Genomic DNA, 26,852 nt, shown 5'->3' on the forward strand with positions numbered 1-26,852 from the left:
ATTCCCTCTTGCCCTGCAGCCCAGAGGGACCCTGAGGCAGCTGTACCCCTTTCCCAAGGCACAGAGATGGGTCCATCCACACATTCTCTGCCTCTTGTTTAGAAGCAACACAAATGCACAAAAATAATCGAGCAAGAAGAAATAAAAGCTGCCAATGCTACAAAACCACCTGCATGGCAGCCCTTGCTTTGAGCCTGGACAGCACCCATGCCACACAGCCACGTCATTCCCAGAGAAGCTAAAACACTCAATTCTCTGCACATTTGGCCAGGATTTGGGGCCAGCACCCAGCAGTGGCTGTGCCCACCACAGCCCCACCCAGCCTGTCCCAGAGCCACTGTGACCTGGCAGAGGCTCCGGAGCCCTCCCTGCCCCATGTCCCCAGCACGGCCATCTCCACCCAGCCTCCATTGCCAGCAGCTCCCTGGAAGGGTTCAGGAAGGCTGAGCCTGGCTGCTGGAGCTCATTGAGAATGCAGGGAGCCACCTCCAGCCCTGCCCCAGAGAGGAGCCACCAGGAGCTCCCTGGAAGGGCTCAGGAGAGCTGAGCCTGGCTGCTGGAGCTCCCTGGGGGCGCAGGGAGACACCTCCAGCCCTGCCCCAGAGAGGAGCCACCAGCAGCTCCCCGGAGGTGACAGCAAACACCCCAAGCACTCCTGACCTGCCCAGTACCCACACTCCCCTCACCCCAAGGGGCTGCTGGGCTCCTCCTCGCTGCCAGAGCTGAGTTGGGCCCTGCAGCAGATCCTTTACCTGTGCCCAGGGCCAGGAGCACCAAGGAGTGCCGCGGTGCCACAAGGCAGTGCGGAGATCGAGCCCAGCCCTCGGCCAGGCTGGAGGCAGGAGAAAGGCAGTGAGTAAGAGCCCAGGGTGACTCACAGACACCCCTGCACCAGCCAGCTCAAAACCCAGCTCAGTCCTCGGGGGGAACGGGCTTCTCACCCCGCACCAACCCCAGCATCCCTTCCTGCCTGCCTTGGCACACAACGGGAGGGAATGAGAGATAAAACCCACCCTGATATTGCTGTCAGTGTCAAACCACAGAACGCACTCTTCCTGCTGTGCCATGGACCACACAGGAGCCTGAGCCTCCTGCCAGGGCAGTGCTTATGGAAGCACTTCCCGTGGGAAAGGCCTGCCTTCGGCCACCACAACGGAGCAGAAACTTCCCTGCTGTCCTCTCCTTGCCACCCACGCTGAGCACAGTGACAGGGGACAGCTCTGGAGAACACAATCTGACTTTCAGGAGCCCTGTTAAGCATCTTAACACCAAGAAAAACAAGTGCTGAGGTCAAGGCTTAGGAAAATGCTTTGCTTTTTGTGAGGGTGTTGAGCAGCTCCACGTGGCACCACTCCCGTGATGGCCCAGCCCTCTCCACACAGCAGGGACAGCACCTGGGTTTAAGAGCCCCAAGTCCTCAGAGAAACCCACCTGCCCCAAGGTTTTGCCCCATTGTCAGCAGATGCCCAACAATTCCCAACATCAGGGCTCAGGGATAGGTTGAACCCATTCCCTCTGAAGGTGTGAGCATCCTAAAGGGCAATTTATAATAATTAATTATTATAAAATATTTATTTTTAAAATTATTAGTTATTATAATGAATTTCTAACAAATTACTTTCTTAAAAACCACTTTTTAAAGTGAGTGAGAGAAGGCCCAGCACACCAAAGCTCAGCTTGGGAAGTATCACAAGATTATCTGTGAAGCTGTCCTTGCATGGGTGCCAGACCCTTGGGGAATTTTCAGCCAGGATTGCTCGGTTAAGAGGCTTCATTCATCTCTGTGGGACACAAAGGTGAGCAGACAAATTAAATATTTCTGTTAATTAACACCAACTGAATAAACATTTACCCTGTGGTGGGAAGTGGGAACCTGCTAACCACTGGGTTTAGATTTTCCCTTGTCCTGCTTGAGACAAACAATTTGTAAAAATGAAAAAAAAATAGTTTTGAAACAGTATGAGAAAGAATTATCAACAAAACCCATCTTTTGCTGCTGAGCTGTGAAGCCACCAGAGGTCACGGGAAAGCCTTGGGGCATCACAGCTCCCTGACGAGGACTTTCCACTCAGCTGGGACCCGTTGGGGTTCCCCACTTGCCTCCACACCCTGGGACCTTTCCAGGGCTTTCCTGGTGCTCAGGATATGCTCAGGATCTGCTCCATGCCCAGGAGCAGAAGGTCCCTCAGGAGCCAAGGTGACACCAGCAGCTCTGCAGGGCTGGGACAGGGCACAGAGCTGCCTTTCCAGCAAGGACAATCCCTTCTCTTGGGTTGGGGTCCACCTGAGCCCCATCTCCAACACCCAGGGGACTCTTCTGAACTCCACCTGCAGTGGTGGAGCCCAGGACCAGAGAGAAGAGCTCAAAGAGCCAAATGAAGCAGTGGAGAGGATCAGACCCCCTTGCAGGACCCCTCTCATCCCCCAGCAGAGCAATCCCCAGAGCCTGGGGGCTCCACCACCCCAGGAAAGGCTCCAAGGGCAGGAGAACGGGGTCAGGTACACACGGAGTGAGCTGAGATCTTGAGATCCCAGAAACATCTCCTTGGACAGAAAGGATCTGCCAAGGAGCTGCCCAGGACCTTCCAGAGGGGATCCCGCAGCTCCACCGGCACCTGGAAACCCGCGGGTACCCTCGGGCCGGGACAACGCCCTTTCCTGCCCCGATTGTTCTGGGGCTGAGCATCCTGGGCAGGAAACGGGAGAGGAAAAACAAAGCCCTTGGGCCGGGGGAGCAGCTCTGAGCGCACTGCACAAGTTTGGGGACAGTGGCAGTGGGTGCAGGGACATAGATCCCTCACCTGGGTGGGTGCCAGGACGTGGCTCAGCAGCCAGAGGGGTTTGGGCACCAGGGGAACCAGAAAAAAGAGCTTGATGACGCTGAAGGAAGCAGGAGCTTGGGCTGATGCTGCAGAAGGAAAATAATTTGGTCTAAAGCAAAGGGATCCTACCCAGAGCTGTTTTCAAGGTGAGATCCTCAGAAAAGAGGATCATTGACTCCTCTGAGCTCCACCTCAGCTCTCTGCCTCCTCCAGCTCACCCTGGGGGGAAAGGACAGGAGCTCTGGGAGATCCTCACTGCAGAGGAAGGGCTCGACATGGAGATGTGCCCTGGATACCGAGCTGGGCCCCAGACACCGAGCCGGGCCCCGGACATGGAGATGTGCCCCGGACACCAAGCCAAGCCCTGGACACCGAGCCGGGCCCCGTACACTGAGCCAGGCCCCAGACACCGAGCCAGGCCCCGGACACCGAGCCCTGCCCCTGGACACCGAGCCCTGCCCCTGGACACCGAGCCCTGCCCCTGGACACCGAGCCGGGCCCCGGACACCGAGCCCTGCCCCAGGACACCGAGCCCTGCCCCAGGACACCGAGCCGGGCCCTGGACACCGAGCCCTGCCCCAGGACACAGAGCCGGGCCCTGGACACTGAGCCGGGCCCTGGACACCGAGCCGGGCTCCGGACACCAAGCCGGGCCCTGGACACCGAGCCGGGCCCGGCAGTGCAGCAGCACATGCCTGGTGCCTGCTCCTCCAGTGAAACTGTTTTTCTTAGATTACAGAAGAAAACCTTGGGTTTCAGCTGTTTGCTTGCAGGGTTTTGCTGCCTCCCCTCCACCTCGCAGAGCAGCCACAGATAGAAAGCCGAAGCGAGGGGGGGAGGGAGCAGCTGGAGGAAGCCTTTGTGGGGCACGGGGCAGTGCGGGGAGAAAGCTGCGATTTTCAAGAAAAGCTTCACCTCGGTGTTTGTCAGCGAGCGAGAGCACTGCACGCAGCAGGAGATGAGGCTGATAAGATGCTCGCTCAAACCACAGCAAGGCAGGGTACCAGGGGATCCGGGAGGCAGCTAGGGTGACAAACATCCTCCCAGGGTGCCTGCAGAGGAGGCTGTGCCAGCCAAAGCCCGGCTCAAACAGGGCTGGGACGCAGGCTGCTGTGACACTGAGGGTGAGCACACACAGCAGGGACCTGAGGGACATTCACTGCTGCGCTGTGAACCCTCACTCCAGCGAGTCCCCACTCCCTGAGCCAACAGAGGCAGAGGCAGCAGAGGAGGAACACGGAGAATCGCTCCCCAAGAGCTCCTGAGGCAGTGATTTCATCTCAAAGCAGAAGATAAAACTCCTGGCATAAGAAGAAAATCTACTTCTGGAATAACGAAAGTGCCTGTGCCTGCAGGATAATGGTACTGAAGGGCAGGAATGACATGGGACATCCCACTGCTCACAGGAGGAAACAAATCCTGAGTTATGAGTGGGACAGAAATGGTGTTTTGGGAAGAGGAGAGGTACCAGCCTTGGGAGAAAGAACAGGAGCAAGCCTTGCCCACGCCGCCTTTCTGAACTGCAACACCTCATTTGCAGCTGAAATGTGAGAACTGGGGAGCTCTCAGAGAGCCCCAACTGCAGAGCTGCCCCAGAGCCAGAGATCAGCGCTCTCTGTCTCTGAGAGCTGGGCTGCAGGAGAGGCTCCCACCGCGGGCCAGGGAAAGCACCTAATGTGCAAAGCGGTTTCGGAGTGCTCCGAGTGTCAAACAGCACTCACAGAACGTGACACAACAGGGGCACAGCAGCACGGGTGTCACACCCAGGGCTGGCTGTGTGCTCCCCCGTTCCAGCAGCAGGGTTTTACACCCAGGGCTGCCTGCCTGCTTCCCCCATGCCAGCAGCAGGGGTTTACACCCAGGGCTGGCTGTGTGCTCCCCCGTTGCAGCAGCACCGGTGTTACACCCAGGGCTGGCTGCCTGCTCCCCTGTGCCAGCAGCATCCCGTAACCCCAAGCAACAGCACCCAGCAAGCCCCAGATCCCCGGCAGGGCAGGGCTGACCCTGCTGTGGGACCCGCAGGGAGCAGAGGAGAAGCTCAGGCCCAGCCCCAGCCCACAGAGGCAGCGCTGTGCCCGCTCAGCACCCGCGGTTTCATCGCCGGCCCCGGGATCGGAGCAGGAAACCCACAGGGGGCTCACAACAGCCTAAGACGAGTCAGCCCCATTCAGAGCCCTCCATCCCAGCCCTGGGTGTCGCTGCCAAGGCGTTATTCAATGGGATTTCCCAAATCCCAGCCCCAGGATTACCTGCGTTACAGCACAGCTTAAGGCTGGGCTCGGGAGGTGAAGGATCTGTGAACGCCAAAAAATAAACCCGAGAGTGAAAACAAACAACAACGGCTCCAAAGTGCAACCGCCTTTGTTGGGGAGTTTTGGAGATAAAGGCTCCACTGAAAGAAAGGAAAAAATCCAAAATATCAGCAGCAGGGTCCCAGCACTGCCCTCGGCTCTGGGATGTGCTGTCCCCCAGCTGATGAAGGCACAGAGAGGCTGCTGCAGCATCAGGAGCAGGACTCAGCACTCCCAGGGTGAAACAAGCCCGTGGGGGCCCCCAGCATCACCAACAGCTGCCAAGGGGCACCTCTGCCCCATCCCTCCACAGGAACAGCCCTGGTGATAACGGAGATTTGTGACCTCAAATTCAGGATTGAACTGTCCCAAGGGTGTGCAACCAAAGCTGCAAACTGAACCACAGGAGGAGCAAAACCAGGGCTGCAAGAGGCTCAGCAAAAAGAACAAAATAATCCAAGAAACTGTTTTGAGGTGAGAGAATTCCTCAGTGAATGGAGAGGATGCCAAATAAATCAACCTGCCAGAGTGTGCACAAGGAGAGACTCAAAGAGTCAGAACAAAACCTTGCAACTCATCATTTCAAAACAGTGTTTGCCCTCATCTGCCTGTGATTCAAAAAGCAAAAACTGAGCCAGAAAAAAATGAAAACTTCTCACTCCTGACCAACAGAGACGTTTTGCTCCACAACCAGTTTAGATTCACACAGCAAAGAGCAAGCCCCCAGCAGGCCAGCCCTCCCTGGGAGCAGTGGGACCCACCCAGGTGTTTCACCTGCCCCCAAGGAGGGTTCCTGTCCTCCTGCAGCATCCATGAGACATCCCAAACCTGGAGCTCCGGCTGCTCCTGTGTCCCCAGAGCTCCCAGTCATTCAGTTCCACTCCCTGTGGAAACACTGGTGGCTCCCTGGGACCAGGGACAGCTTTAACCCCGTGTGAGGGCAGGGGAAACACCTGGCTCAGAGTGGGGAACCCCAGCAAGCCCTGCACAGCAGGCAGAGCTCCTGCCCTGGGCAGAGACCACAGAGGGGCTGGGGTCTCCTCCTGGGGTGTTCCAGAGGTGCCTGGACACAGCCCTAGCCCTGAGCTCTGGCCCTGCTGGAGATGAGCCCCTGGATCCCTTCCAGCGTGGCCCATTCTGGGATCCAGGGCACCTTAAACCCCCTCTGAGCTGCTATAAAATCCATCACCAGAACGATCCCGTGCTTGTCTCAGCTTTTCCACCTTCTGTATTTTAACCGCAGCACTCACAGCTCAGGTCTCACCTGGGCACTGGGGACTGGCTCTGTGAGGTGCCTGGATGAGCTTTTTTTATCATTATTTTAAAATAGAAACAGCCCAGGCCGAGCCGAGGGAGGTCCGTGCCAGCCCAGAGGGGGCTCAGGGCACATCCCGACCTCCCACCTCAGCGCCGCCGGGCTGGCAGCAGCTCATTCCCCTTCTCACTCACCTCCGGGGACACTTCGCGTTATTTCTGCGCTTTTTAACCTCCAAACACCGACTCAAAGTAGCTACAAGGTTATTTTACCGGAGCTCAGGCTGGTGGCTGCAGCCGCAGCTCCCGGCAGGGATCAAAGGGCACCGGACTGAGGGGGTCCAGTCCCAGCTCCCTCGGGAATGCCCGCACTCTCCGAATTAACACGGGGGCTGTAAAGACACCGTTAATTAGCCGGCCTGGCCCCTGAGCGATTAGGGGCAGCCAATTAGCGGCAATTCGCTGTCCCGGCGCTGGACGAACACTCGCTGCTGCTCTGGAGGGCAGCTCCCACGGGGAGAAGGGCAAAGTGCCCTAGGTCCCTGCTCTGGGACACCTCCCGGTATTTGTGCTCTCCTCCCCTGCTCTGGGACACCTCCCAGTATTTGTATACTCCTCCCCTGCTCTGGGACACCTCTCCGCTGTTTGTGCTCTCCTCCCCAGAGGAGAGCTGATAAAATTTCTCTCTGTGTCCCCAAATCCCGTTCCTGGAGCCGCGGCAGCTCTGTGAGCACACTGATGCCAGCGCTGGAGCTCCTCCTGTGCCGGGCACTTCGCTCCTTGGCACAAACATCCAACACTGAAATCAGTGACCGGCCCGCGGTGTTTCGGGGGTGAGGAGCTTGGGGGCCATGCTAAGCTCGGTGTTTAAAGAGTTGTTGGGTTTGTCCCTGCCCCAGCTCCACCTGTGACTGAGCAGCACCGGGAGCGTCCCCCAGGCTCCCCGGGTGTCCCAGTGCCCAGCGAGGGGGGACAAGGACCCAGCACCGTCACCTCCCAGGCTGCTCACCCCTAAAGGAACACAACACAGGCTGCTGCTGTGCAGTGCTCTCAGAGGGACCCACAGGTCCATGATCAAAGCCCAGAGTAATGTGAGACCTCTCTGTGCCTTAGTGTCCCCTCCAGCAGGAGCAGCCAAGGCTCCTGCTCAGCACAGTCCCTCAACTGCAAAGGTGAACCAGAACTTTCTTACATCCTCTCACTTTTATCCCCTACTGCAACCTTCTCAATCCCATTTATAAACCTGGCAGAGCAGGACATGCCAGAAAAGCTTTTTTATAATAAAACATCCTAATTCTCCACCGAGGTTATTTCTAACCCACAAGAACCACTTGCCTTAACCAAGACATCCTGCCACGGGCACCCAGCCTCCCATCCTCAAAGTCTCTGAGCAGCAAAACAATGACACAGAGCCAGAAGTGCCCATGCAGCAGCAAATTGCAGAAATAAAGCTGCACACGAGAACACCACATGTTCTCAGCAGCACTACAAGCAGGAGAGCTGTGGATTCGACCAATGGGACCAGAACTGCCCTGGAACTGCTTTGTTTTGTTGTTTTGGGGTTTTTTTAAATCCCAAATTTCTCAGAAACAAAATACAGAACTGCCTTGTCCAGAGCCCTGCTGCTGCAGCAAGCGCTCAGCTCAGTAAATCTAATTAATGAGCCAGGAAAAGTGTCACTCGTTTGCTAACTACTGCACCCGGGGCTGCCAAACAGACAGATAAAGGATTTAGCTGGGGCCCATTCCAGCCAGAGGAGCTGGGAACCTGGCAGGGAGAGCAGGAGATTTGAGGGGGCTGAAAAGAAAAGGAGAGGAGGGGGAAAGGAAAAACATCCCTCTAGATTAGCACTTTGCAAATGCAGGCATGTAAATCAGCTTAGGTTGGCCATAATGCCACCCTTGTGAGCATCTGGGCACAGCAGTGGGCAGGGCCTGCCCTGAGTGGGGCTCAGGGCCCCAGAGAGCAGCTCCATCACAAACAGCAGCTCCATCACAAACAGCAGCTCCCCCAGAAAGCAGCAGCTCCCTCAAACACCAGCAGCCCCCTCTCACAACCAGCAGCCCCCTCTCAGAACTCAGCCCTCCTCTCACCAGCTCTCAAGTTTGCACAGGAAGCCAATTAGGGGAGACCTGGGAACAAAGGAAGATTCATAACTGCAATTAAGTCTTCAAAGGGCTGGTCATAAGCGTGGCTGTTACAGATGCAGCTGGGGGAGGGAAAATCCCAACAAACTCTTAGAAACCCTTGGGGGGCTTTAGGATCCTCCCCAAGCTGGAAGAGCTGCTCACTCCCAGAACAAGGCATCACCTGGCAGAGAAGCACTCAGCCCTGAGGGGCCCAGGCAGGACCAAGAGATTTGGGGTTAAATCTGCATCAAAGGGGTCCAGCATTTGTCCCTTACTGCTGCTACTTCACCCCATCCCATCCCAGAGATCCTCGTGGCTCTAGACCCAACCCTGGATCTGCTGCTCCCCTGTGTCCCTGGCAGGAGAAAGGGCTGAGAAGAGCTGAGAGGAAAGGAAACTCACCCGAGGTGCCAGGGCCACCCCTGGGGATGTGAGCAGAGCACAGAGGGGCTGCAGCAGCAGCTCTTGTGCCACTCAGAACGGCTCCACTGTGCCCGTGCCCGCTGCCAGCCCTCACTGGCACTTCCCTGTGCTGGCACCTCCTCTGCTCACACACTCCCAGCTTCCCTGCAGCCCCTCCCAGCACCTCTGAGCAGCTGGAGAACACCTGGCAGAGCTGGGGAAGGGCTGGGGCAGGAACACCTGGCTGGGGCAGAGCTGGGGGCTGGGGCTGCTCCCCTCACTGGGGATGCTCCTTCCCCCAGGCCCCCAGAGCCCCAGCAGCTGCAGCAGGAGCCCCAGCCCAGCCCAGGTTCAGGGAAGGGCTGCTGTGGGACCCCAGAGCCCACAGGGACAAGGTAACCCCACAGTCACCCACAGCATGTCCCAAAGTGCTGCTGCTCTCCCCCACAGGTCCAGCTCCTCCTCCTCACCCCCCTCAGAGTTGTTTCCAGGCTCAGAATCTGCGGTGTGACCTTGGAAAGTCCTTTGTGGCTCTGGAAATGCTCTGGCTCTGGGTGGTTTTGCATAAGCTCCTTTCCCTGGGATGTTTTGCCCTAGTGCTGAGCATGTAGGGCTGGGTAACCAAATGAGGTCAAAGAAAATTCCAGCCAAAAGCCCGGCAGCCTCGGGGAGCGGCCAAGAGCATCCCCAGGAGCACAGGCTGAGGGCTCTGCCTCCCCAGCAGCACCAGAGAATCATCCCAAGGTGGGAATATCCCTGTGGAAACCAGTAGCACTGCACGAGATCCAAAACAACCCACGGGGGAGCAGGGACATGGGATGGTGCCTCCCAGGGGTGGAAAAACAGGAGAAGGGAACTCCTCAGAGCCCTCAAAGCCTGCAGCCCCCCATGCTGGGGTCTCCTGCCATTACAACACTTCCTAGCTGAGCAGGAAGCCCCGGGCCAGGAGCTGAATCCCAAATCCATCCCCAACCAAATCCCAAATCCATCCCCAACCAAATCCCAAATCCATCCCCAACCAAATCCCAAATCCATCCCCACCCAGATCCCCCTCCCCAGCCATGGCTGGACAGTTTCCAAGGGCAACCCACACTTCTGCAATTTCAGAGATCTTCTTACCCCACCTTCCGTGTGCTGCCCCAAAAGGAGAAGTGCTCGGGGCCAGGGGGAAGTTGTGGCGCCCTTTCCTATCCTGGAGAGGATTTCAGGCTCCTGCCACATCCGAGGGGCAGCTCTGGCCACGCTGCAGGGCTGGCACTGCACAGGGCCCCGCTCTGGGGTGAGCAGTTCCAGGAACATCAACAGCCCAGAGCAAGAAAACCCAGAAATAAAGCCCAGACACAAATGGTGGGGCAGAAATGACCAGGCTGCCCCTGAAATAAAGCCCAGACACAAATGGTGTGGGCAAAACCGACCAGGCTGCCCCTGAAATAAAGCCCGGACACAAATGATGGTGCAGAAATGACCAGGCTGCCCCTGAAATAAAGCCCAGACACAAATGATGGTGCAGAAATAATCAGGCTGCCCCTGGCACTCACCAGATACCCCAGCAGGGCACGTGGGCACGGAGGGCTGGGCACAGAGGGGCAGGAGAGCAGCTCCAGGGCCAAGCCAGGATTTGGGCTCCCCTAAGAGATGGCACAGGTGGGCAAACTGGGCAGTTCTGGGCCTTCCCCTCTGGTTTGAGGGGTCAGTTCCCCCCAGGCAGCAGCAGCAGAACCAAGAGAGCCCCCTCTCCCTCCCTGTGTGTGCCCACCTGGGCTGAAAGAGCAGCTCCATCCTCAGCAGCTGCTGCCAGATCCAAGGAAAGGCTCTTCCCACCATCATCCCCAGAGCCTGCTCCCTTTGTTCAGCACGGGGCTCTGCTCTCCACTCAGAGCAGACTCAGCCATCACTCCTGTCCTGCTCTCCACTCTGGAGGGGACTCAGCCATCACTCCTGTCCTGCTCTCCACTCTGGAGGGGACTCAGCCATCACTCCTGTCCCTGCCGCCACCAAACCTGGATTTCTGCCGTCACGATGGAAATTCCATCCCCGTGTGGAGGGAAAGGCCTCCTGCATCCCTTCCCCAGGGGTCAGGTCCCGTTAGCAGGTTTCTCCAGCACACCCAGAAGTGGCTCAGGCCCCATTCACTCTTTACAAGTTCCTTCTGGAACTATTCACAAGTTCCTTCCGTAGCTCATCCCCAGAGAGGCACCCGAGGTGATTTCAGAGGGACTGAAATTACAGAACATTAATTAGCAGGGAGAGCATCCCAGCAGCCACAGGGTCAGAACACAACACCCAGAATTCACACCTCGTTAGGAGTTACTGGGGGAGCAGCACACAAGATCTGCCACTGCAAGGGCTCCCATCCCCCTGAACAAGGGGGAAAATCAATTTTCCCAGACTGACCAGGTCCTCGGGGCTTGCAGAGGAGGGCATTCAGCAGGAAAACCCAGTTCCCCTCAAAAACTCCCCAGAGCACAGCTGCTCAGAGGGAGAAACCGCTGGGGGATTAAAGTCCTCACTCAGCACCAGCTAAAGAAGGGAACTGCCACTGCTGCCCCACAGAATTTGGATCTCCACAGGGATGCAGCTGAATGAGGCTGGCCAGGTGCTCCCTGAGAGTTTATTCATGGTTTGGGTTGGCAGGGACCCTCTCCAGCTGAAATCCTTGTGAACTTCTGCCCAGCCAACACTGCTGGTGTCCTGTTCCTTACAGCACCAGAAACTCCAGGGTTATCATCCTGAGCCCCAAAAACGATGGAGTCCAACAAAGAGGGAAACCAATAAACCATGCAGTGACTCTGGAGCACCCCATCATCTCTGTGCTCTGCTGTGGAGCCCCGTGGGGACTCTGGGTCTGTCCAGGAACAGGAGCCATTGCCTCCAACAGCCAGCCTGGATGGGGATGGAGAGGCCACCCAGAACATCACCAGCCCCAGCCTGGATGGGGATGGAGAGGCCACCCAGGACATCACCAGCCCATCCCCACCCCTGCCCCCAAACTGGCCTCTGGGAGTTTGGCAGAACTCAGCCAGCTCTGTTCTCCTCCTCAAAAACCCCAAGGCCAACAGAAATGACACAGATCTGATGTGAGTAAGAGCTGCCCAGTTTTATAGCTCGGTTTTCAGAGAGGAAATGCTCTTGTTCCTGGCAGCAATTCTGAAAACCCCTGGCCACATGATGCAAGAGTTAATTTTAGCCTCTACCAGTCACTGTCAGCTCAGGGGAGGCTGAAGTTCCACCCCACATCACCGGCAGTTCTGCTCCAGGTGAGATCCCAGGAGCGAGCCTGGGGACAGCCTGGAGTGGGCACAGCCTGACAGGAGCTGGGGGTCCCCAGCAGGGCGGGATGGGAGCCCCAGGGCTCCTCTCCAGGGCAGGTGGGAGCTCAGCACAGGAGTTCTTGTGTGTCACAGGGGGAAAGATAGAAAATCCAGCAAGTGAATCATTCAGAGAGGGAAAAAGGTGTTGCCCAAAGTGCAACAGCAGCACCAGCCTGAGCTGTTTGTGCTGAGGAGGAGCTGAAGGACTCAGCAGAGGCCAGTGACCCCTCCCAGCACTCCAGGGACAGGCACAAGGGCAATCCTTGCTGGGGGGGGTCTGTGCCCACTCATGGGGCAGAGCTGGTGAAACCCTGTGTGTGTCCAGGCTCATCAGGAGACCCCTCAAAAGCCTGTGGGACACCTGGGGTCCATGGCCACACAGAGCAGGCACTGAGCTCCTCCCATGAGCCCCTGCAAGTGCCCCAAGGAAGGATCTGGATCAGGAGGGTCCCAGCACAGCTCCATGTCCCACATCCCCACAGCAGCTGCCCCACACAGGGCCCTTCTCTGGCCATCCCTGGGAAAATCCCTTCTCACTGTGCAAGGTCACGTGTGGGTGGCACTGTCACCTCCAGAGCACAGGGAAACACCAGAGCCGCCACACCAGGAGAGCTGCTCCTCACCATCTTGCATTCCCCTGAGCCTGCCCTGCTTCTCCAAACCCTTCCCAGGGTTCCTGTCCCATCCTGTGCTCCCTGAGCCTGCCCTGCCCCTCCAAACCCTCCCCAGGGTTCCTGTCCCCACAAATGTCCTGTGGCTCCTCACTCTGCCCCCCTGGGTCACAGGACGGGGCAGGGTTGGGTCTGGTGGGTTTTTTCTATAGAATAAACATCTCCCAGCCTGGATGGGGTAGGGACCCCCCCAGGTGGCACAGGGGTCCCTCCCAGAGGGGACCCCAATCCCTGCCCCACTGCCTGCCCCTGGCAGCTCCCTCCTGTGCAGGAGCTGATCCCAAACCCTCCTGGCTGTTTGGAAAAACAAGTTTACATGTGAGCTTTCAATTGGCGCTGGCTCTGCTGAACTCCTCCAGCTGTGACACAAAGTAAGGGAGAGACAAACCTACAAACACGCAGCGTGACGATTTCTGAGGGCTTTTTGTGAGCTCTAATGCCAAACTCACTAAACAGATTAACTTCCAGCATAAACAAGCAAGTAAATCTTTCCCCCAAGGCCCTGTGTATCCAAAGGAAGCTTTAGAAGCTGCTTCCTGCCATTGTGGAGGCCCTGCTGGGAACCCAGGAGCCTTTTCAGTCCCTGGCTTGGTTGCCCAAACCCTGCGGATTGCCCCCAGCACCGCTGGCTGCAGCACCGCCAGGACAGACGGTGGCAGGGATGTTTCTGTGCCCATTGCCCTCGTGCCAGGGCTAAGAGAGGCTGGATGTCACATGGTGGCAGGGACATTTCTGTCCCCATTGCCCTCAGGCAGGGGCAGGCAGGGCTGGAAGTTACAGATGATGGCAGGGACGTCGTCCCCATCACCCTTGGGCCAGGGGGGCTGGATGTCACAGATCTTGGCACGGAGGTTTTGTGCCCATCACTCTCAGGACAGAGGCAGGCAGGGCTGAAGTCACAGACCTGCCAGGCGGGTGTGAGCCCCACCTGGGAGGGCACAGCCACAGCTCCCCTGTGCCAGCAAGGGCAAGGAAGGAAGGAAGGAGATGTCCAAAGGGGGGACAGCCCAAGGACACGGGCACCCATCCAGCAGCGGCCAAAGCCAGCAGGCTTCACCCCCTGAGCACCCTCACACAGCCAGGGCAGCATCCACCCCTCCTTGGGAGGGAGAGCAATAAACCCAGAGCCTGAGACGTTTCCAAAGCCACGTTCACCCTGGGAGGCTGCAGGCTCAGCCCTGGAGGCCGTTCCTGTGTCCCAGAGCTGCAGGGGACAGCACACAAAGGGAAGGTGCTGGCACTGGGGACATTGGGGCAGCCCCACCACAGTGACCCAGCTCCAAGCCAAAAATCCATGGAGAGCACAAGGCAAGAGGTGCCCCCTTCTCCACACAAAGAACCCGTCCATAACTCTCTGTCCCCTCTCCCCAGCTCAGGGACTGATCTGGAGGTGACACCACTGCCACAGGTGACACCAAGAGCAGCCCAGCCTTGAAGAGCCTCCAGCCAGGCTGGCACAGCCCTGACCTCAGAGCAAGCTCCCAAATCCCCCAGGCACCCACCACAGGAGCAGGGAGCTCAGCACAGCAACTTCCAGCCCCAGATCCTCCCAGGACAGGCTGGAGCTTCCTGGCCCAGGGGCTTTTCTCCAAAAGGGGCAGAAAAAGGGCACCTTCATCCCAGCCCTGCTGCTGGGGGATGAGCAGGCCCTCATCCCAGCCCTGCTCCATCCCAGCCCTGCTCCATCCCTCCTGGGAGCAGCCCCTTCATCCCAGCCCTGCTCCTGGAGCTGAGCTGAGCTGACACTGACTGTGGACACCCCATCTCCAAAGGCTGCTCCTTAATCCTAAAGCACCACCCTCATGGTGATCCCTGCTTGGAGCAGGTGGGATGGGGTTAACTCTCACCAGGAGCAGGTGGGACCATGTTTAATGCTCACCTGGAGCAGGTGGGACCATGTTTAATGCTCACCTGGAGCAGGTGGGACCATGTTTAATGCTCACCTGGAGCAGGTGGGACCATGTTTAATGCTCACCTGGAGCAGGTGGGACCATGTTTAATGCTCACCTGGAGCAGGTCCAACCGTGTTTAATGTTCACCTGGGGCAGGTGGGATGGGGTTTAACCCTCACCTGGGGCAGGTGGGATGGGGCTGACTCTCACCTGGAGCAGGTGGAATCTTGTTTAACCCTCAATATCCTCCATCACTTCTAAACGAGCACCGGGATCTGGCAGCTCAGGACCAGGGAGTTCCCAGGCTTTGGGCCATAAAAGTGGAGTTTGGGTTTGCAGCCATTCCTCCACACCCTGGAATTCCCTAAGGGAACAGCCCCTGGCATGGAGACCAGACCAGCCTGGGGACAATTCCCAGTTAATGAGCAGCCCTCGGGGAACACTGACCTTGATGGCTTTGATTGCAACCCAGCTAATTGATCCAGGGAGGCCTCAGGCAGGAAGGATCCCCACAGCTGCATGAGGAGCAGCAGGGATCTCCCCCAGCTGCATGAGGAGCAGCAGGGATCTCTCCCACAGCTGGATGAGGATGAGCAGGGATCTCCCACAGCTGGAGGAGGAGCAGCAGGGATCTCTCCCGGCCTGGAATTCTCTCTTTCCCGCCACAAAGCCCCCACACCTGAGAGATGCTGTGAGTCCCCCGGGCAGCTGCATGCCGTGTGTACCCATTTAGGAGCTCTATCAACACAAAGACACCGAGAATGAAGAAACATTGGCGGGGTTTCACATGCACAGACTGCCAGAAACAATGAGAAAAGGGAAATGCCACCTGAAAGGATGGGAGCTTGTTTGCCGAGAAGCCTCCGGGCTGAGGGTTTAAATAGACACAGAGCACGGGGGAAGCAGCTGAAAGGGGAAGCGTTTCATCCTAATTTGAGACAACAAAGAATAGGCCTTTGTGGAAGGGATGAAAACACTTCTGCAGGCCCGGAGCAAGGCGCCTTTCCCAAAGTGCGCAGCAGCAGCAGCCGTGCCCCATCTGCACAGCCCCGCCCGGAACGGGCAAACACGGCAGGGAAAGCACCCGGAGCGGCCACACAAACCCTGCAGAGAGCTCACAGCCGCGGCAAATCCCTCCCCCGGCAGCGCTGGGGCAGTCACAGGATCGGGCTGAGCTGAGCCCTTCCTGCTCAGACACAGCAGCTGCCAGCGGCGTGACCGGGACCGTGTCCTCTGTCCCCTGGCACCCTCACATGGGCTGGTCCTGCCAGCTCTGCTCATTCTGCTTCAACCCACCCCAAAAACAGCGTGCCCGTGTCCTCTGTGCTGGCACCCCTCACACGGGCTGCTCCTGCCAGCTCTGCTCACTTCTGCTTCAGCCACCCCAAAAACAGCTCCTGCAGCGTTTTGGGGGCACCCAAGCTGCTCCCAGCCCAAGCACTGCGGGGATTTTGAGGAATGAAACAGGGCATTCGAGGGGGAGCCAAGGCCCAGCCCTACCTCTGGTACAAATACAGAGAGAGCCCCTGCGGCACCCAGTCCTTGACAGTTGTCACCGAGAATTGTCACCGATCACTGTCCCAGCGCCACGGCAGTGCCTCGCAGCCAGGGAGCGCTCTCCTATCCCCTCCTCGCCCTGCCAGCGGCTCCCATCTGCCGGGCAGAGCCACCTGCGGCCCTTCCCCAGATGGCACAGGTGGGGAGGCAGCCCCGGGCACTCCGAGGGCTCCAGCCCCGTTCCGGGAAGGAGCAGCCCAGCTGGGAGCGCTCAGCCACAGCTACCCGGGCAGGTCCGGCCTCCAGGCTCGGCTTTACCAATGCAGAGACTGAGTCTGGGTGAGCTCTCAGGCGCTGCAGGTTCAACGCAGCTGAAGTGAAACCAGCCCAGCCCAGCCGCGGGCTGCAAACCCTGCCAGGCTCCCAGAGCATCGCTGTGCTGCGGCATCCAGCTCCGGGCTCCAAACCCTGCCAGGCTCCCGGAGCATCGCTGTGCTGCGGCATCCCGGCCCCAGCTCCCATCCAGCCGCACATCCCGGCCCCAGCTCCCATCCAGCCGCACATCCCTGCTGGCCCTTCCCGCTGTGCCAGCCGCCGGGAGCCCAGCAGCCATAAGCTGAAGCTACTTTATTTTTCTTTTTTCTTTCCCTTTTTTTTTTTTTTTCCCCAGTGGCAGAGCTTGAAATCAGAGATGAACAAGTCTGAAGGAGCTCCCGCCTGGCCTCTCATGTATTCCAGATGCACATGCTCCAATCGCCGCTTGCCAAACAGGATACGAGGCGCAAGGAAATAAAGCATTTTATCTTCAAGCTTTTCCAAGAGGGTATTAGAAACAATGGGGAGGAAATACAAAATTAACACTAGAGAAGAGCAATTGGCAGTGCCCTCGCGAGGCTGTTCTTCATCACAAGGCTGCCTATTCAGCGGCTTTCATTAGGAAAATCACATCGCAGAGCCATTCCCAACAGTGTCCCTATTTCCTAATTAGGCTTCGCCAAAGAGCTGCATCTCTCAGTTCCCGCCCGGCGCACAATCACAACAATTACCATTTCATTGCACCCGGCCGCCGAAAACACCGCAATTAAAGCATCTGAGGAGTCACACGGGCGCGTCAGCAGCGAGACAAGTTCTCACGTCGTGCTAATTGGCGGCCAAAGAGGGATCAGAAGGACGGGAACGGCGGGGTTCGGTCCCCGTGCTGGGAAAGGCGCTCGGGAGCTGCGGCCGCTCCCCCCGGGAGCCGCGGACGAGGCTCGGTGCCAGCTGGGAGCGCTGGGGACGGCTCCTGTCCCCCTCCGGGCTGCGGCACCGGGAGAGGCTGTCCGGACCCCCGGGAATGTCCTTGGGTCACAGCCCGTCACCAAAGGGCCCTGACCCAGCCCCGGGTGATGCAGCCCTGGCTGGGGTGCAGGTGTCACCTGGAGCCGCCGGTGATGGCTTTGGGTGGGTGGGACCCATCCTCACACCGGACAGGAGGGACGGGATAGGGATGGGGAGTCCTGAGCCTCGGAGGGAAGGGGTGCAAAGGAGAGAGGAGGGAAAGAGCTGCAGGGCCTGGATTGCACCCACAGCTCCCATTTCCTCCAGGCAGCGACATTTCCAGCCCGAAAGCAGCAAAGCACAGAGCTGCAATGTGGGCAGCAGGGCGATGCCCAGGGAGCTGGGGGGCAGTTTCCGTATAAACCTCATCCTCCCTCCCCATCCCCTCACCTGGAAGCTCAAACCGCTGCTGGGAGCAGAGCTCGGACACAAAAGGAGCCTCTCGCTGCTCACAAGAACACGGGGCACTCACCTGAGTGACACCCTCAGGCACAGTTCTCCCCTTGCAGAATAAAAATGCAAAACTGGGCAGCCCCACTGCTCAGCGGGCACCCAAGAAAGAGAAGTGGAAACTGCTCCAGGGTGAGCAGCAGCATGGCAGGGTCCCCACGCCGAGCCGGGCTGTCCCTGGTGCCCAGCAGAGGCAGAGCAGTGACGCTGGCAGCCCTCAGCCCCGGGGCTGCTGCAGCACGGGCAGCTCGCCCTGCCAGAGCAGCTCATCCCGCTGGAGCAACCGCTGCTCCTCTGTGCCAGCACTTCCCACTGCTCTCAGTTCTTCTTTCTCAGTGCTAAACCCACATCTTCATTTCCACATTCAGCAAGAGGGCACTCGGGGCCACTCCTGGTTGGTTTCTGTCCCAGCTGGATGCCCTGATCTCCCTGGAGGAGGAAGAAGCCAGCGGCACCATCCCACAGCCCGAGGTGTGGGGCTGCCCCTCACCCAGCCGAGGCACAGCAAACTGCACTTTCTCCCTCTGAAGGGGCACGGCCAGCATATCTCCTGCCCTTTCCTCTGCCCCGAGCGGCTGCAGAGCTGCGGGAGCAGGACAGGGGTGCCCACACAGGGCCGGGAAAGGCAGAGCACTGATCTCACATCCCAGTCCCTGCCACAGCACACCTGGAAAACTGCAGAGCACCGTCAGCATCACCTGAGCCCTCCAGCCTCACACAGTCACCGTGACTGAGGGACAGAACCACTGCCACCACCACAGCCAGGCTCTGCCTCTTTATCTTCTCACCTTTCTATGTTTGAGCTCTAATCTGAGCAGCGCCCAGAGCTCCAAACCGCTTTGCAACCACGTTTAAGAAACACTTCACGATTCCATCCGTGCGTGTGCTTTGAACAAGAGAAAAACCCAAATACCAAACCAAGAAACCTTTCTGAGAGCAGGAAATCAAAGCCTTGACATCCTGCATAATCCCTGGAGTTTGCAGCGGACCGAGATTTAGAAAACTGACCTGAATGGGAGAACAGAGCAAATTGCAGCTGTGCAGCAGCAGGGCAGCAGCAGGAGCAGCCCCAGCCCGCAGCTGCCTGAGCAGTTTCGCTGCCCCGGGAGCAGCACGGCCCGAAACCAGCCCTGAGCACAGCACACGGTGCTGGGGACAGCAGCCAGCTTGTCACAAACATCAAAACAAAGCGCTGAAAGCTCTTTTCTCCCGCTTTCGTTAGTGATTTGAATCAGCGGAGCCTTTTTCTCCCTCAGGGCTCACACCTCCCAAGCAGCTCTGAGGGAGCTGGGCCGGGCACTGCCCGGGTGGCACTGGGAGGCCACAGGAGCAGCACCTGATGGGAGGGAGATGCTCTGGGCAGGCACAGCGAGCAGCACGGGCTGCTTGAGAGGCAGCGCGGGCACGGCCCGGGGCTGGCGCGTCTCCAGCCCCCGGTGCTGGAGGGTGACGCTGCTGAGCTGCTCACATCCCAAACCATATCCTGTTGCCAAAGCAGCGCCTTCCCGGGGCTGCTCCTCAGCCCCCCGGGCAGCCCAGACCCGGCTGAGGGAGCGGCCGGTGACCTTTGAGTCCCTGCAGGGAGGGCTCCTGTGCAGTGCCCGGGTGAGTCACCGCCTGCAGCCCTACCAAAGCCCCGGAGGGGAGCGGAGAGCCCCCGGCATTTCCCGGGGACCCCGCCGCGGCACGGGGCTCCCCTGGGGCGGGCAGGGCCCCACACCTGGCCCCGAGCGGCAGCTCCGTGGGGCCACGCGGAGGAAAACAAACACAGAGTCCCGAAATGAGTCACAGCAGCCGGGCCGTCCCCGCCCGGGCTGACACCGGCTCCTCCTGGCCAGGCACGGTCTGCAGGGGCACCCTCCAAGGTGCCAGAGAAACCCCAGCCCTGGCAGTGACACCCCGCTGGCGGGTTTGAGAAGTGCCCCCAGTTACACACGAGCCCCGCACACCGCCGCTTTCTGTCCCGCTCCTGTCCCCCCATTTACAGCGAGCCCCCGCCAGCGGCACTGCCCTCTCCGGGCACGGTCGTGCCCAGCGCACCAAGCCCCAACCCGCGGCTTCCACGGACACCCGGGAACACAAGAGAGCCCTTCCTCCACGTACACGGGGTGCACGGAGCCCCCCGCCCCGGTCACAGCGACACCCCGGGCTCGGTGCGTGCACGGTCCCCCCGCCCCGGTTCTCCCCCCGGCTCTCTCACCTGCGGGGCGGCTGCCGCCGGGGCTCCGTGCCCATCCTCGCCGGCCCCGCCGCGCTCTCGCCGGGCTCCGCTCCGCGCCGGGCGGCACCGGCGGCACCGGGGCGGGCGGGGCTGGCGGCGGGTCCGCCCCGTACATGTGCGCGCCCGCCCCGCCCCGGCCGTGCCCCGGCACCTGCCCCCCGCCCCCCGCTTCCTCCGCCCGCCCAGCCCTCCGTGCTTCCCTCCATCCATCCATCCATCCATCCATCCATCCATCCATCCATCCATCCATCCATCCATCCATCCATCCATCCATCCATCCATCCATCCATCCATCCATCCATCCACCCCTCTGCTCCTGCCTCCCTGCCTGCACCCTGCCCTTCACCCAGCCAGTCATCCATGGATACCCTCTTCCATCCATGGATCCCCTCGTCCATCCATCCATGGACCCATCTATTGTGGTACCATCACCCCTTTCCCTTCCACCCTTCACTCTTCCCTTCATCCACCCCTCCTTCTGTCCCTTGCTCCTGCCATTCTGCCCCTCATCCCTCCGTGCATCCATCCACCATCCAGCTATCCATCCATCCGTCCTTCCTTCCATCAATCTCTCCCTCGTTCCATCCATCCATCCATCCATCCATCCATCCATCCATCCATCCATCCATCCATCCATCCATCCATCCCTCCATTTCTCCCTCCCTCTCTCCATTCCTCCATCCTGTGTGTGCTGTTTTCCTTCCCTCCCCACACTGCCCCGTGTCACCTTTGCAAGACAAGCCCCCAGCCCCTCTGTGCCAGCACCAAGCCCGGGCTGGTGACACCAGGCTGGGACGTGCTTCTCTGGTGGCACCTGGGAATGGCCTTTTCCTGTTGCCCTGGAGGCTGCTCCTGAGCAAAGGCTGGTCCCAGCCTGGTTTCTGCCCCATACCTGTCCCCATCCCCTATCCCCTGTCCCCGGTGCTCGGGGCTGGGTCCCCCCCAGCCGGCGCTCGGGCAGGAACCCGGGCAGGTTCCTCTGCGGATTTCGGTTTGTCGAAGAGAGTGACCGCTGCGTCTGCCGCTCCGAGAGTCGAAACCCGCTCGGGGGCCAAAATAGCTGTGGGTTCAGCAGTGAAATTCCAGTGAATTTTAAAAAAAGTAAGCGCAGTCAGAGCCGAAATCCCCTTTCGTCGGTGGCCCACGGAGACAAACGCCGCTGTGCAGAGCACACACACGCAGTGCCTGCGTCACCTGCGCCAGGTGAAACCCCAGGGAGGGACATGGGCCCGGCCTCCACCAACTGAGCAGCCACCAGCAGTTCAGAAGAAATCCTGGGGCAGCAAAAATAGCGGGACAGGGAAGATCAGGTGGTGATGTCACGATGTCACGGTGCCACCTGCCCCAGGGCGCTGAGCTGGGAAACAGCCAAGGGCTCCGGCAGAGCTCTGTGTCCCAGCTCCTCCTGGCCACAGCTCTTCACTGCGCGCCAGCCTGGGATGCCACTCTGACCTTTCCCACCCCTCCTGCCCATTCCCACCTCCTCGTTTCAGAGCCAGCTGCTCAGGCTGAGAACTGAACTCCTCCCTGAACTGAGGAGCTGGGAGGTGTCTGAAGGGCCAAAGCTGCAGAGGCCAAACTGCTCTGGCAGCTGGGGCCGCAGCGTGTCCCCTCCTGTCCCTGCCCTCCCCACCTGAGGCCCGGGCAGCTCCTTGTTTTGCTCCTGGGGGCCCGGGGCAGCTGAGGAAGTTACCAAACATGGCCTGGGGGGGCTTGTGGCGGCGGAAGGAAGCGGAGGAGGGCAGGGAGGGGCCGTGCCAGGGCTGCAGCAGTGACAAACAGCGCGTGGGGCCACCAGGCTGCCACAGCCAGCTCGGGGAAAGGGCTCTGGAGCAGGGCCACCTCCAGGAGATGTCAGCATCAGCATGTTCCCGGGAGCTCCTGGAGCAGGGAGCTATGTTCCTCATTATTGCTGGCTGCTCTGAGCTCAGGGGAACCTGGGGGTGCTGGTGCCACAGCAGGCAGCAGGAAGTGATCCCAGGTGGCTTTTGGGGTCACACAGAGAGCAGGAATGGTATCCCCAGCGGTCACCCCCAGGAGCAGGGGTAGCACTGAGTGTGGCAGTGGTGACACCAGCAATGATGAAGCTGTTGGAGCTCCAGCCAGAGCAGGCCATGGAGCACCAGCAGCTCTGGCACATCCCAGCTCAGCCCCTGCCCTTGGAGCTGCCACCCAGCCCCCTCCTCCTGCAGGAGGAGGAAGCTGAGACTGTGCTCTGATGAGCTCATTTAGACTCCTGGGTTCTCTCTAAACACCCCAAAGACAAAGAATGGGTTTGGTTGGAAAGGACCTTAAAGGTTCTCTTGTCCCAAACCACTGGCAGGTGAAGGGACACCTTGAACTCAACCAGGTGCTCCAAGTCCCATCCAGCCTGGCCTTGGACACTGAAGTTCACCTTGCACTGAATTCAGTTCATCACAGCCTTGTTCCAATTCCTCTCTGCCCCACACCCAGACACACTCCCTGAAATAGCACCTCCACCCCAGCCCCACACTGGGAATGGAGCATTTCAGCCCCCCAAAAATGCCAGCACATCTCCCCGGGGTGCCGCTGCTGGTGCCTAGAGCAGGGATTTCCAGCAGTTTGGGGATGCTGAGCTGTCCTTCCACAGCCCCGGGGTGCTGCTGGGGCTGCGCAGGCTCCGGGTGAGCCCGCTGCTCCCCTGGCCCTGAGCTCCACAGGAATGGGATCCCAGCCCTGCAGGGCCGCTCTCAGCCTCCTCCTCCTCCTCCTCCTGTCCTCGGAGGGAAGGGGAAGCAGCGTCACTGAAAAGGGAACCTTCTTGCTCTGGTTTTCCCCACAACTTGTGTTTTTCATTTCTCAGAGCACGCTCAGAGGATCCTGACAGGTTCTTCCGCAGCCCTTGAGAAATGAAACTGGGGCAGAGCCCTCGCTGTGGGCAGAGCTGACCCCAGACCTTCCCCTTCCACCTGCCGTGGAGGAGGAGACGGCGGAACTTTGCATGACCCAGTCTGCTGAGGTGTGGAGGGTTTTGTGGCCGGTTCTGGGCTGGGAGGGCTCCGGAGCTGTCCCAGTTTGGGCAGATGAGTCTGATCTGACCTGATCTGCCCTGGGGCTGCCGGCGCTCCCAGCTCTGCGCTCAGCCCCGGCTCCGGGGACACTCAGCCGAGGCTGGAGCGCTCGGCTCGCCGCTCAGCACGGCGTTCCTGCCCGGATCCGTGTCAGGCGGAGCGCCGGCAGCCCCGGCAGGGGCAGAGCGCTGGGAACAGCCGGGCCGGGAGCGGCTTTCCCGCGGGCTGAGGTTTCCACCCCGTGTCCTGCCGGAGAACTGCACCGATGGAGCGGGCTCAGCATCCCCCGGCGGCAGCTCAGCCGGACACTGAACCCCTGGAAAACCCTCGCCAGGAGTGCTCTGCCTCTGGCAGCCCCCCGGGTCAGCCCAGGGGAGCAGGGACGATGTGAGCGCTGAAATCCCGTGGGTGCCGTGCTGTCTGTGGCTGTGGTGACCCTCAGCCCTCTGATTCGGACACCTCAAAGCCTCCATAACCAGCAGCACCTTCACTTCCCAAAGCAGCACAGCTCCTGTGAGCTCCTCAGCAATCCAACCGGGCTCTGGGAGCTCGCTCTGGGCACTGCCAGCTCAGCCGTGCCCACGGGAGCTCGCTCTGGGCACTGCCAGCTCAGCCGTGCCCACAGGAGCTGACTCTGGGCACTGCCAGCTCAGCTGTACCCACAGGAGCTGACTCTGGGCACTGCCAGGTCAGCTGTGCCCACGGGAGCTGATTCTGGGCACTGCCAGCTCAGCTGTGCCCACAGGAGCTGATTCTGGGCACTGCCAGCTCAGCTGTGCCCACAGGAGCTCGCTCTGGGCACTGCCAGCTCAGCTGTGCCCACAGGAGCTCAGTCTGGGCACTGCCAGCTCAGCTGTGCCCACGGGAGCTCGCTCTGGGCACTGCCAGCTCAGCTGTGCCCACGGGAGCTCAGCCTTGGCACTGCCAGCTCAGCTGTACCCACAGAAGCTCAGTCTGGGCACTGCCAGCTCAGCTGTACCCACGGGAGCTCGCTCTGGGCACTGCCAGCTCAGCTGTGCCCACGGGAGCTGATTCTGGGCACTGCCAGCTCAGCTGTGCCTACACCAGGACTCGCTGCAGCTCCTGATGGCACTGAATAAATCTGGGCAAAAAATGAATAAATCTGGGCAGTGCCTGGAGCTGGCTGCACGCTGGGCCTGTGCTGGGCTCCCCCAGGCCTGGGGACAGCTGGAAATGTCCCCAGACAGCCCCACACACCCAGAGGTGGAGCTGGCAGCGTTCAGGGCTGAGGCCAGAGCAGTTTGTTGTCCTTCCCTTGTCACAGCCCTGTCACCCAGCACAGCCACAGGGCACCGAGGCAGCACCGCCCAGCCGTGTCCCACCCCTCAGTGCCACCGCCCCTCCGCCTCCGGGTGCACATTTTATCATGGCCAGGGTGTAAATCAGGTGTAAATCTGAGTATAAACCAGAGTCCTGCACCCTCAGGAGCTGGGCTCTGCCTTCCCAAATGCAGGGGCTGAAATACTTCAGCAAGGAACATCCCAAAGTGTCCCTGAGATATTTTATGAGAATCCTTTCACTAGGATTTTCTCCTGAGAAGCTGAGAAGCCTCAGAAAAGGAATATAAACAATAGCTGTCTGATATGGCTGTGTGGAATGTGGTCTGGAGATGGTTTACCAACAGGTGCATGTTTGATTGATCTCATGTGAATTCAATGTACTTGATGACCAATCATGGTCCAGCTGTGTCGAGGCTCTGAGCAGTCCCGAGTTTTTATTATTCGTTCTTTTCTAGCCTCCTGATGTCTCCTTTCTTTAGTATAGTTTTAGTATATAATTTTCCTATGATATGATATGATATGATATGATATGATATGATATATGATATGATGTAACGTGACGTGACGTAATATAATATAATATAATATAATATAATATAATATAATATAATATAATATAATATAATATAATATAATATAATATAATATAATATAATATAATATAATATAATATAATATATCGGCCGTCTGAAACATGGAGTCAAGATCCTCATCTCTTCCCTGGTCCTGGGGACCCTCAAACACCACCACACCAGAGGAGCAAGGGACAGCCAGGATCCTCAGCTGAACACTTGGGGCTGTTTGGGGTTTTGCTCCCACACGAGGCCGCAGCGGGAGAGGGCCGGGCCCACAAGAACAAGGCCGGGGATCCCGTGCCTGTGGAGAGATTTATTAATAATTGGTTAGCTGAGAAAGGCCATACTGACATAATGCCGCTGGTTAAGCTGAAGGAGGAAAGCCAGCAGTCAGCAAGCTGAAAGGAGAGGTCAGCAGTCAGTGACCTTGCTGCAACATGAGGATAGGGAGTAGAGATTATTCCTGAATATATCCTGAGAAGATGTAGAAAGTATCAAAAGTAGAACCATAGGAATGCAGAAGTAGGCGTAGGTGCTGATATGTAAATAACCAATCCTGAGCTCAACTTTTGCAATATGTATGAAGCTCATTATGAACTGTATTTAACCCGCTGTACTGATCAATAAAATTGGGCCTGTGATGATCTAATTGATGTCTGGGTCTCCTTCCGTCGACACGTGCCCTTCCCCTTGCAGCCCCCTGGAGGGTCCCTGCCCCGTACAGGACCCGGCCCGGCCCGGCCCGGCGCTGGGACCCCAGCAGATGGCAGCAGGGCCTCAGGCTCTGTGGATCGCCTCTTCCCGCGAATTTCCTCTTTCCCGGCTCGCTTCAAGTGAGAGTAATCACTCCGTGCAAATCCACTGCAGATGCTCCTTGGGACAAGCTGGATGCGAGAGGGACATTTTACCTCACCCTGGTGACAAACTCGGTGTCCTCTGCGGGCACCCGAATGCTGTGCCCACATCAGCCGTCAGGAGAACACGGGGTTTGTGACAGGGTTTATCTCACCCTCGGGTAAATGGGAAGAATGAGACAAAGTCTCAGCCAAGCCCAGAAAAGAGGCTGGAATCAGGACAGAGCCGGGCTGGAGCACCCGTCCTCAATCCTCCTTTGGGGGCAGCAGGGCGGGCAGGATACGGGGAGGTGCCCAGGTGGGCACAGGTGAGACCCGCAGCCACCCCAGCTGAAGTTCGGAGCTGCCTTTCCTGCCTCCTGAGCTTTCCCAGGGCTGCGAGCAGCGCTCTCTGCTCCATGTCCGGGGAAACTGAGGCTGACCCGGAGGGCTCCATTCGCCTTCTCCCACCGCCCCTCCATCCCCGCCCCTTCGTGCTCCCCGTGCGCTCTGCTCCGGCATTGCGGGGCTCGGGCCCGCCGGGATCGGCTTCCAGGCAGGGAACGATGCCGCTGAGCAGCAGGGGACAGCGAGGGTTTCTGCCGCGGAGCGAGCGCTGCCCTGCCCGGGGCTCCAGCCAGCCGGGAGCAGCCGCGGGGCCGCGCGGGAGCGGGACGGGGGTCCCGGCTGGGCTGGGGGCGGTGCGGACCCCCGGCACACAGGGAGGGGTGCAGACCCCCGGCACACAGGGGGTGGGGATGGGCCGGGGGTCCCGGCTGGGCTGGGGGCGGTGCGGACCCCCGGCACACAGGGAGGGCCGGGCCGGGGTTCTGGGGTCTGCTCGCTCAGGT

The 26,852-nt window shown here is 59.2% G+C and overlaps 1 protein-coding gene across 1 annotated transcript in view; it reads right to left on the minus strand.

Annotated features, from left to right (window-relative positions):
* The window catches only part of PIK3R5 (phosphoinositide-3-kinase regulatory subunit 5), a 36,116-nt gene extending 17,889 nt beyond the window's left edge, over positions 1-18,227 (minus strand). Inside the window, exon 1 of the mRNA XM_058817518.1 lies at positions 18,062-18,227. The gene's annotated coding sequence lies outside the window, so the exon portion shown is untranslated. The remainder of the gene's footprint in view (positions 1-18,061) is intronic.
* Positions 18,228-26,852: the final 8,625 nt, after the last annotated feature.

The sequence above is a fragment of the Ammospiza caudacuta genome, chromosome 19 (genome assembly GCF_027887145.1).
Source record: "Ammospiza caudacuta isolate bAmmCau1 chromosome 19, bAmmCau1.pri, whole genome shotgun sequence".
Lineage (NCBI taxonomy): Eukaryota > Metazoa > Chordata > Aves > Passeriformes > Passerellidae > Ammospiza > Ammospiza caudacuta.